Source organism: Lepisosteus oculatus, chromosome 14 (assembly GCF_040954835.1).
Source record: "Lepisosteus oculatus isolate fLepOcu1 chromosome 14, fLepOcu1.hap2, whole genome shotgun sequence".
NCBI classification, from domain to species: Eukaryota; Metazoa; Chordata; class Actinopteri; order Semionotiformes; family Lepisosteidae; genus Lepisosteus; species Lepisosteus oculatus.
The window spans coordinates 19,334,412-19,345,747 of record NC_090709.1 but is presented as its reverse complement, the minus strand read 5'-3'; the positions used below and the strand labels follow the sequence as shown (position 1 = coordinate 19,345,747).

The 11,336-nt window shown below is 41.9% G+C and overlaps 1 long non-coding RNA gene across 1 annotated transcript; it reads left to right on the top strand.

The window, feature by feature from the left end:
* Positions 1-8,960: 8,960 nt before the first annotated feature.
* On the top strand, positions 8,961-10,569 carry LOC138242914 (uncharacterized). Its single transcript, XR_011191789.1, has 3 exons — positions 8,961-9,042; positions 9,538-9,808; positions 10,214-10,569. It is a non-coding gene; the product is annotated as an uncharacterized lncRNA (long non-coding RNA).
* The last annotated feature ends 767 nt before the right edge of the window (positions 10,570-11,336 follow it).

The window sequence follows — 11,336 nt, the reverse complement described above, 5'->3', positions numbered from 1 at the left end:
CCTGGAGCAGTGTGGCCTATATCTTCAACTATTTAAACTAACTGACCAGTTTAGGTCCTGTTAAGTATTTGCTGGAGATCAGGTCTAAATTAACATCAAAGGAACAAGTAAAGGTTTGTTCCTTGTCAGACCTGAAGAAGGCTCCAAAGCTCAAACGTTGTTTGCTTCTCTTTTCTGCATGGAATAAAATTTTACTTGTTCCTATGCAGTCCACACATGCTGACACAGCTCCCTACTTAAATTACCATCAGCAATGGACCTCCAGCAGACCTATACACAAATATATGAGAGAGGTCTACTGAAATGAGAGGAGCATGATGGAGTACCGAAGACTTGAAAAAGCACTCACTTTTCTGTGTTTTTGTTGTTACCAAGATTTGTTTTTAATGTTCTTTTTCTCTTTGTTTTGAAGTTGTTCTGTTTTTTTTTCTTTTTTGTAGTTGTTAGACTACTACAGGGATTTACCTAGTCTATTAAGACTTCTTTTATCAAAACATATTTTATTAATAAAAGTGTGATTTCTTAATAATCAACTTTAATGTTATCTTTATTAGTAGCTGTATTACAGGTAATGCATGCACAGCCTTTATTATGCTATAGTGAATTTTCAGGTATCCCATGGAGGGAAGAGAACTGAAATTAAGGAAATACTTATTTAAAGGGGTATAAGTCTTAAAAGTGTTCTGTCACATCTGGGTGTTAATTGAATAGATTTGTTGTATTATTTCATATGATTTGACTCTACACTTGTGTTTCTCAGGAGACAGCAGTAATATTGGGGATTTGCAGGTACAGATAATAAATTATACTATACAAGTGTAGAGGTTTGATGGGTTTACTGAGACAATTATTAATTGTAGCAGTAATCACGAGGTTGTTCATTGTGGCTTTTAGAAAATCAATCGTCAGAACAACTAACAATGCACACACACGGGTTCAATACACGAGATACATTTATTAACATAAATTGTGCACCAAACATATACTAGTCTGCCTGGATACGAGCGGCAGACCTTACTGTGAGGGTTATCAATATACAAGGTATATAATCTCGAAGAGATGCAAACACAAAGATACACAACAGAGAATATATGTCAATATATATCGTTCGGTTACCAAATCGCTAATCAGTGTTATTACCCACTGTTACTCTAAACTCGGAAGTAAATACATTACTCATGAATTAAATTGATAACAACTTTTTTTGAGGTACAACTGAATTCTCGAGACGGAATGTAGAACATGGGGTTTACTTATCCACTGTGTATGGATTTGGAATCTCCCGGCACGAACACCAAACCAGCTGACAAGCTCTGTTGCAGCCTCTGTTCCAGCAGTTGTCCAATGGGCGTTGTCCCGGCGTCCTCTGGCTACCAGTCTGAATCCATCAAGAAGACAGGAATTTTAATATCGCACTGCCGTCTTGTGTACAAAATATTTGTTCAGCTCTAACGTCTGTGTGCGTTGACAAGGCATCTCAAAAGGACGTATTAAATAAGAAAATGATCCTTTCTGTTACCATTCCTGTGGTTGGAGTGTTGTTTCACCCTTTTACGTTCTACAATATTTACAGACAAGGTTTTATCACTGGAGTTGTACAGAACAAAGTGTGCATCAGTCCATGAAAATCATCAGTACTGCTGTTTTTCTATGCATAGTTTAATCAAGAGCACTTAAAAGATGCAAAAGATGGATTGTGGTCTGTGAGTACCTGCACATCTTCGAAAGGTCTCTATGTTGGGGGTGTAGCTTAGTGGTAGAGTGCTTGTCTTACATGTATGAGGTCCCAGGTTCAATCCCTAGCATCTTCAAGTGCTTTATGTTACTGTGCTCACATCGCAGTCTTCTGTCGAGTGAGAACTCTTTGCTCATGTTCATAGAGAGCCAGGTTTACACAATTAAACTCGAAGTGCTACAGTGTTCTCTGCAGTTTTAGATGTACCTCCAAAGCATTTAGTTCTGTTAACTACCAAAGAATGTGAACTAATTTAAAGTCACATTCAGGAAATCCAGAGAACGTCTTCACACTTGTCGTGGCTGTTGCAGAAAAACCTCACCCGGGATTTCCTGAGAGATCATTCACCGAGCGAGTCCTCCCTCTGGATTCCGCACTGAGCTGAAAGCTGCGCGAATTCCTCACTGCGTGTCCTGTACTGTGTAGCACAGTGACAAGAACGCCTTGAGTTTTTTTCCGTATGTGAAGGAAAATGCAAAAGAGCATGAAAAGTGTTGATGGTATAAAATATCCATGGTACAACTCGAGAAAGAACTGACGGACAAAACAATGACATTTGATGATTACAAGAGAAACACAACCATCCGAACATGGGCTTGGATCCTGAACGCTTGTGTTAAAAGACAAAGCAAAGGATATAACCTGTAAATGTCTTCATGTCTTACAGTTTATGAAATAACACAATTTCTTCCTTTCTTAATAATTTCTTACTATTGATAGATGCTTTTTTGAATTTTAACAGAATCACAATTACAGACATTTGGGGTTAAACTGTTATTCACATATTCTAACGAAGAGAAACGTTAGTGTCTTCCGGTATGTGAGCCCATTTCTCAAATAAGAAAAGAATAAGTTATATAAATTGAATTATTCTATTTTGTAGGCTTGCATAGTCTTATTCATACTTCAGTTAAACCTTTTCTTCTGTAGTAATTTCACTTGATATTATATTAGTCCTGATTTACAATTTTTGGACATGGTTCATCTTAAATAATTTGTAATTAGTTTCAGTTTTGGAAAATCGCGCCCAGAAGCTACTAAAACTGGTAATGTTTGCATAATGTGTAATGCAATAGTAGCATTTTGGGTGGGAAAACAAAAGGTATTTCTTGGTATGAATCCCAACACTTCATAAGCGGTGTTCGAGGATTTCTCGCTTCAGATAAAGCTGTCAATACATCACAGATTTTTACTCAATCAATATCAGCAGTGTTATCGCTACCGAACACTAAATATAGATCCTGGCAATACTTCGTGAGATCTTCGTAAGAAAATCCAAAAAAGTACAAAAGCAATAAATGCTTTTTTTGGATCAAGAAGAGGATAATTATGAGACTCAAAATATCCCTGTCTTTTCTTTTTTCGAGGACAAATGGATTATTGAGGTGTAAAGATGGGTTCAAAACCAAAATCATCTGCTATTGCTGCTGTTTCTTTGATAGTTTCTTCAAATCCTTCAATTGATCATTGATATAGAGGAATAATATTATACAAATTGTGGTTTTCTGTGAATTGCCAATTTTATTGTAATTACATCTTCGTTTACAGATGTCTTGCATGTATCACAAGGTATAATAGTCGCCGTGTGTCCTCAGCTAAAATGTTTTAAAAAGTACAACAAAAGTACAATATGCTTAACAACATTTATGGTTATATCTATATTAAAATGAAGGTAAATATACCAAGATATTAAAAAACAATTGTACAGTCCTAATCTCATAATGCTTGTGAAGTTTTCCAATAAATCCGAACTGTAATTTTGAAATATTATTGCTGAGAATGCGAAGAGAATACAAAGATCAAAATCAATGAGTGAAAATACAAAAGTAGTTCATTAAACTGAGTTTCTTCCCTGAAATGATTTGATTTGCTTGCAAAGTACTAAGCAGCTTTGAACGGATCACGGGAATCAAATATACAGATGGGTTCAGAGTGTGCTTTCCAACTTTTGTGTAACATTTTCCTTTGATAGGGCAGAGTTGTCTTCACAATCTGGGTTACATAAAAAGGAGTGACGTCAGTACAAAACAGCTTTCCTTCTTGGGGAACAACGGTTCTGTTCCATATTTCTAACTATTTTGGTTTCAAGATCTCAATTTAGTGTGAAACATAAAACCACCCTTTTGGTTAACAACCGAGCCACAAAGACTCATGTACATCTTAACACTCCTCGGTCTCAGTGAAAGTAATACACTCCGTAAAATTTCCAGAGATTCATTTATTTTTAAAGGAAAATCACCAACAGCGGCCGATATCTACTGGAGTTTTTCATTCTATACTGCGATTTCTGAAGGGTACCCTGTGAAAATATGAGTTTTGACGAGAAGGGATGGACATATAAGGCTTGGGGAATTAAACTTTAAGGTGAAGACTGCGGGTTCAGCAGCAGCAGAACCTGATCAGTATCAGTTGACTCCGATATACTTTGAAAATTAACTTCGGGATTTAGAGTCAGACATGCTACCGTTGCACCATGGGGTACTTAATTAAAAAAAATAGAAAAACAGTCAGTGTTCCTGGATCTGTTATCAAGAACAACACCTGCACAAGAGCTGCGCAGGAAGAATAAAATATGGTCTGAGATGAAGAGACTCTCTTCGGAAGAGCGGCGCTCTTCACAGGAGAATTTTTTGTGAAGCTGATTTGTCTCCTTTGGGGAATTCAAAACAGCTGAGAGCTGTGACCTTGTGGCACAAAGGTAGCATGTCTGACTCCACATCAGAAGGCTGTGTGTTCAAATTATGTCGAGGTCTGCTTTTAGTTTTTCAGGTTCTGCTCGTCCTGAACACGGAATTCACACCATGTAGTTGAGTTCTATCTGTACACCACATAGATAATCTAAACAAAATAGAGCCCTACTGGACATACAGTTAGGATCTCCCACAGCGAATACCCTTGAACACAAGAGAGAAGGCACAGTTCACATCTGCGAAACATCACATCCGTCTTTAGAGACAGCTACATCAAAGAATGGAATCCCGGAAGTTTCAAATAATTTCTTTTAATACAGGTTCAAGCAAACCTGAAAGTTAGGGAGTTTCTGGATACTTTTGTTTTATTAAAAAGTGTCTGAAGCCTGAAAATGTAATTTGAAAAAAAAAACGCTATTGGACATTAGCAGGTACTTTTTGTAACGATTTGCTATTTCATGCTGGAAAACAAAGGAAACAGACCCAATGTTTGCTTTCAGGTGCGGTTCATTACATAATAGACATCTATAACTGAGGAGCTTGAATAAAATTTACATGAGCCAGGTGGAAGTCGAACCTACAATCTTATGATCCAACATCAGATGCGTTATTTATTAAACTGCTGGTATTTCACATAACCTGAATTCCCCAATAGTGTGCTCAGCGTTGCTACTAGTAATATACCGCCCCGTCTAAAATTTCAAAGTGAGAAACGTGTGTTTTCTGATTTTTTATGAGTTTTAAAATATAATCTCTTTAAATCAGACAAAGGCTTTATGTTCCGCACTGAAATTCCAATTGATTGAGAATTCAAAGAAAGACTGTTTTCTTCCACAACACCGTATAATTATCACATCCACCAGACTCTCCAACTTCTCCAGACCTTGCTGGGTGAGCATTCGCTCCGATAAATTAGGTCACGTATCATGTTAAATCACTTCTTCTCAACACAACATTTCCTGGTACACGTTTTCTCTATGAAAAAAAGACATTTTTCCCTTGCATGATTTCTCGTTTTTTATCAAAGCGTACAGAAAGAAAAAAGAAGAAGAAATAGTGTTGCAAAAGAACTCTGTCGCCCTTGGGAAATGTCAAACACATTGGACATGAAAAATGCCCAATAAAAGCCATTTCTCTTCGTTTCTTAGTGTCGGGGCTGCTACTGTATGTAAAAGAGGCAATTTGCTCTGAGAGCAGGTTCAACACTTTCTGAACGCAGATGTCTCAGAGCAGTGTGTCCAAGTAGCTGTAAAAGGTGACAGTCATCCTGTCACTGTAGCTTAGTTGGTTAAAGCGCTTCTCAATTAAACAAAAGAACCTATGCTCAAATCCCAGCTGTGTATTTCTTCCTATCTTGTAGTACAGAACGTACCATTTTGGGCAATCACAAAGGGCTTGACTTCGTTAAATGCATGTGTTCATTTCCTTTCTGGAAAACTTGTTTTTGATTAAATTCACACAGCTTGCGAAACATGAAATTCAGTTTTTGGTTATCAGTGCAGAAGAAATATTACCGGCTGGCAAAAAGAACGGTAAGATATTTTTTTTTTGATTCGAGAAAATACTCCACCAGTCAGTCTCTGTGGCACAATCGGTTAGCGTGTTCGGCTGTTATCCAAAAGGTTGGTGGTTCAAGTCCACCCAGGGTCGGGTTTCTTTTGCGATGTAAACATTGTTTTCGCATAGGTCGATTGGATTTCTCAGCTAAATCACAGCCATTTTAATATTTGTAGGAAATGCGATTGTTCAACACGTGTCAAAAATGTCCAATAATGCCCAACATCGCAACTCCCCAGAAAACCATATTCACCCAAGAAAAATGATCGTCGAATCGTCATTTATACTCCCGTCACATCCTCTGCTGAAATATTTTAAAAATACAATGCAGATTTGTTTGAGAACTTGACAAGCATTGTTTTGTTAGCACTGTGCAGTTGGATTTTGATATTTTGACATATTTACCTTAATTTTAAACTGTAAATACTGTACAATCTATTGTAATTGTGTTGTAATATTAAAATATGTTAGCTGAGGATGCAAAGGGGTGAAAGGGAAAGGTCAGAGGGTACAGTAACAACAAGGTTAGGATTGGTGGAGGTGGTAGGGGTGTTGATGGTTTTTCTCTGTAGAGGATGATTGAGTTTTTTATCGTTCTCTGAAGTGAGAAACTGGAAGAGTTGGGAGTTGAGAGATCTGATGAGGTTAGTTATAAAAGGAAGTTGATGTGGAGCTGTTAGCTGTAAGAATTCCTTAATGTCTTTGATGTTGTCATCAAAGATAAACTGCAGTAAGCAAAGATAAAAAGAAAATTATCTTTGCATACTGCCCTGTCTTTCTAACAACTGAAGAAGGCATGGAATAACCTTTTACTTGTTCCTTTGCAGCCTACGCATGCCGACGCAGCTACAGTATAGTTCTGCAAGTCCATCTAAAATAACTTTGTTAATATATGCAGGTGATAAATTAACGTGTCTGAGTATCTTTTCCAGCTTTACTGAATTACATCAACTTGCCCACCGAGGATAAGCGTACCATCGTTGCCCGAGTAACGTGACGCCTGTGAATGACGTGTAAAGAGCGCATTCTATACCTAGTGGAGACGGACAACGTTTCCAGCGCTGGGTTTCAGGGGCTTTCCCAACCTCTCCTCGACCTTTAAACGCCTTACATAGTAAATTTACATTATCCTGTAATATGAATTTCCCTAACAGAAAAAAAAATGTAACAGAAGAAACTCTCATAAGGTTAAATTCCCCCCCCCCCCCCACGATTACAACCTCCGATTAAACTGCTGCCTGGCCGGTGTACGCGTCGCCAGTCCGCTCCGGCTCCGCAGGAGACGGGTTGTCAAACCCGAGACGGGAATCCGGGTCCGAGCTGCCCCACGGGTGAGTGAACCGCCGTCCTCTTCGGGCTTAGTCCGGACGGAAGCTCAGTAGTACCTAGTGCCCTGTTCACTAACTGCTGTAGGGTACGAGAGGTCGGCGGTGACTAAACACTCCGCCTGCAGGGAGAGGGACGGGACGGAGACGGTTATTCTCTTCTGGCAGTTTATTTTAACTGTCACATTTCCACCGTCTCTCCCTCTCTTTCATTTTCGTCCTGCTCTCTCCCGTTTCCTCGTCACATGGCCGCCGCATGGCCAGTCAGAGAACAAGGAAACTCGTGTATCATCATCGTAAACCTGTTCAGAGACGGAAGTAGAGAGCTCTCTTTAACTTAAAAATATTTTAAACTGCATAACCGAATAAAACAATGACAACGGCCCAGGGCATAAACGCGCACCAGTTTCTGACGCGTAGGCGGACTTCAGAGGCACCTGACTCCTTTTGTCGTTGAACCGACTTCTGTCTTCATTACTTCGGAGTTTCACTCCTACTTCGTATCAGAAATAAATAACTTTCCACACGACTTTACAGGAAGCTGGAAACAACAGGTTCGAGAAGTGATATTTACATGTCTCTATATATAATACTTTCCGTACAAATAAAAGGTATAGATGTCTGGGGGAGGCTCAGTGGTTGTTATTCCTGCCCTGGGATCAGTTCAGAACCTGGGGTGCTGTCTGTGTGGGGTTCTGAACTGTGTTTGTGGGGGTTTCCTCCTGGTGCTCCAGTTTCCTCCCAGTCCAGAGACAGGCTGGGGGGTTAATTGACTTCTTGGTGTGTGTGTATATGTGTGTGTCCTGTGATGGACTGGTGCTCCGTCCAGGGTGTGTGTGTGTCCTGTGATGGAATGGTGCCCTGTCCAGGGTGTGTGTGTGTGTATGTGTGTGTCCTGTGATGGACTGGTGCCCTGTCCAGGGTGTGTGTGTGTATGTGTGTGTCCTGTGATGGACTGGTGTCCTGTCCAGGGTGTGTGAGTGTGTGTGTCCTGTGATGGACTGGTGCCCTGTCTAGGGTGTGTGTGTATGTCCTGTGATGGACTGGTGCCCCGTCCAGGGTGTGTGTGTGTCCTGTGATGGACTGGTGCCCTGTCCAGGGTGTGTGTATGTGTGTGTCCTGTGATGGACTGGTGTCCTGTCCAGGGTGTGTGAGTGTGTGTGTCCTGTGATGGACTGGTGCCCTGTCTAGGGTGTGTGTGTGCGTGTCCTGTGATGGACTGCTGTCCTGTCCAGGGTGAACCCTGCCTTGTGCCTGTTGCTTGCTGGGATAGACTCCAGCTCCCCCCTGTGACCCTGGACTGGATACAGCTGTTAGAAAATGGATGTCACTGTCCCCGGTCTCTTTGTGTGTGTCAGTGTCCCCGGTCTCTCTATGTGTGTCACTGTCCCCAGTCTCTGTGTGTGTGTGTCACTGTCCCTGGTCTCTCTGTCTGTGTCAGTGTCCTCGGTCTCTCTCTCCAGATGCGCTCCAGAGGTGGCAAGGCTGTAGACTGGAGGATGATGGGAGTGTGGCTCTGTTTGATCACTACAGCTTCAATGGACAAGACTTCCTGTCCTTTGAGGTGGACAACATGACCTGGAGAGCAAGTTCCCTGGAGGCAGAGGGCACTCAAAGGGACTGGAACCAGAACAAGATTAAAAACCAATATACCAGATTCTTCCTGGAGACTGACTGTATGGAAACACTGAAGAGATTCCTGCAGTACAGAAAGAAACACAAAAACCACACAAAGGTGAGACAGAGAGATATCAGATACAATATGAGACAAATGCACCTAGAAGCTCTACACAAGAAGTTCCCCCATGTGCAGAGGAGTGGGTGGCACAGTGCAGTTTCTGGGGTGCTGTCTGTGTGGAGTTTGCATGTTCACCTCATGTTTGTGTGGGTTTCCTCCCACTTGCTGGTGGGTAAATTGGCTTATGGGAAATTGGCTCGTGTGTGAGTGTGTGTCTGTGTCTGTGTGAATGTGAAGCTTGTGTGATCCTGTGTGAATAGGACGTGTCTGCAGTGCTCCAGTTCTACTGTGATCTCCTTTCTTAGCCTGAGGAACAGACAAAGAGAAAATGTGTTTGATTTGTATAATTGTCTAATACTGACATGTTTTGGTTGTAAAGGTTTGCAGAAAGGAGCCACACAATATTTTGTCTGTGCAGCGATGTCGCCTCACCTTGCACAGTGTCCACACTAATTCTCAGTGTGTTTACATTGCTTCCGGTCTCCCTCTCAGTCTCTCCTCAGGTGTTTGTCTCTTCCGAGCATCTGGGAGACACACAGAGCTGTTCCCTGTCCTGTCTGGTCACTGGGGCTTCAGTCCTAGAGTCATAGAGGTCAGTTTGTCCAGGCCTGGAGAGACCGAGGGAGAGGACGTGTGGTCCAGTGGGCTCAGACCCAATGGAGACAGCTGAGGAAGAGTGTAGAGATCTGAGAGAGTAAGATCGAGGAATACAGCTGTACTGTCACTCATCACAGCTCCAACCACAGCGTCACGCTGAGCTGGGGTAAGTGTCTGGAGCAGATCAGTGTGTGTTATACTATATCACACACGGGGGTGAGAGTGGAGCAGATCAGTGTGTATTATACTGTATCACACACTGGGGTGAGTCTGGAGCAGATCAGTGTGTATTATACTGTATCACATACAGGGGTGATACAGGAGCAGATCAGTGTGTATTATACTATATCACACACGGGTGAGTCTGGAGCAGATCAGTGTGTATTATACTGTATCACACACTGGGGTGAGTCTGGAGCAGATCAGTGTGTATTATACTGTATCACACACAGGTGAGTCTGGAGCAGATCAGTGTGTATTATACTGTATCACACACTAGGGTGATAACAGAGTCACATTATTTTTGTTATGCAGCAGGTAACGTCTGAAACTTTTCTTGTCTCTATAACAGATTATGCCGCATGTCTGAACTCTAACCACCTGGATTCCAGACTGCATATCAGGGTGATTCTGGCACTTCTCTGTGTGATGGCAGCAGGGGCTGTAGTCATCTTGCACCAGAAGAAGCTGTGCTGTGTGCCATTTTTACCACTGTCTTCACAAAGTCTTTTCACAGACCCCAGCTTGCTCTCCATGAGACACACAGACAGGGAGAGAAGCTGGGGGTCAGAGTGCAGGGTCAGCCATTGTACAGCACCCCTGGAGCAGTTGGGGTTAAGGGCCTTGCTCAGGGGCCCAAAGGAGTAGGATTCCTCTGCCGGCCGCAGATTTTTAAAAAAGATTTTAAGATTTTTAAAGTACGCAGGCTGGATAGCCAGTAGCCATATCACCTTGCAACTCGCAACTGGTCAGTACTTGGATGGGAGACCTCCTGGGAAAGCTGAGGTACTGCTGGGAGAGGTGTTAGTGTGGCCAGCAGGGGGCGCTCACCCTGCAGTCTGTGTGGGTCCTAATGCCCCAGTATACGGCAGTGGCAATTTCCCTAAGGAAACAAATACTCCACATTAGTCTGAATGCCACATTCTTCATTGGTCCCATAACATCACAGAAATATAAAAACAAAACTACTCACTCTTTAATCTCGTCTAATCCAAGACACACCAAATATCACAGTCTTCTTTTAACACGCGTGCTGTGATTCCTCTATGTAGCAGAAATAACAACCGAGGAGCCAAGAGATCATTTCAGCATTTCGCGTCTGAACGGAAAACACAAACGACCAACTTGGAATGACTTGCTTTTGACGCTTTTCAAAGCGTTCTTTGTGCACGACAACTGCGCCACCAAGCAAACTACATAAATATGAGAAAACACGCAAGAGAGTTGTCACTCAGAGTGTCGAAGGGTCGATGTATACTGGGGCTCAGTTGAAATACAATGTCAGGACTTTTCCGAATTATGTCACACAAAGAGAGCACAGCCTTTTCCGTCCTGCCACATGTAACTTGGTAACTCGCCGTGATCGTATAGTGGTCAGTACTTTGTGTTGTGGCCGCAACAATCCGGGTCACGGCAGAATAGGGGCGTCTGCTTTTACTACTTGCACGAATTAAGGCAAAAAAAAGCCAATCGAT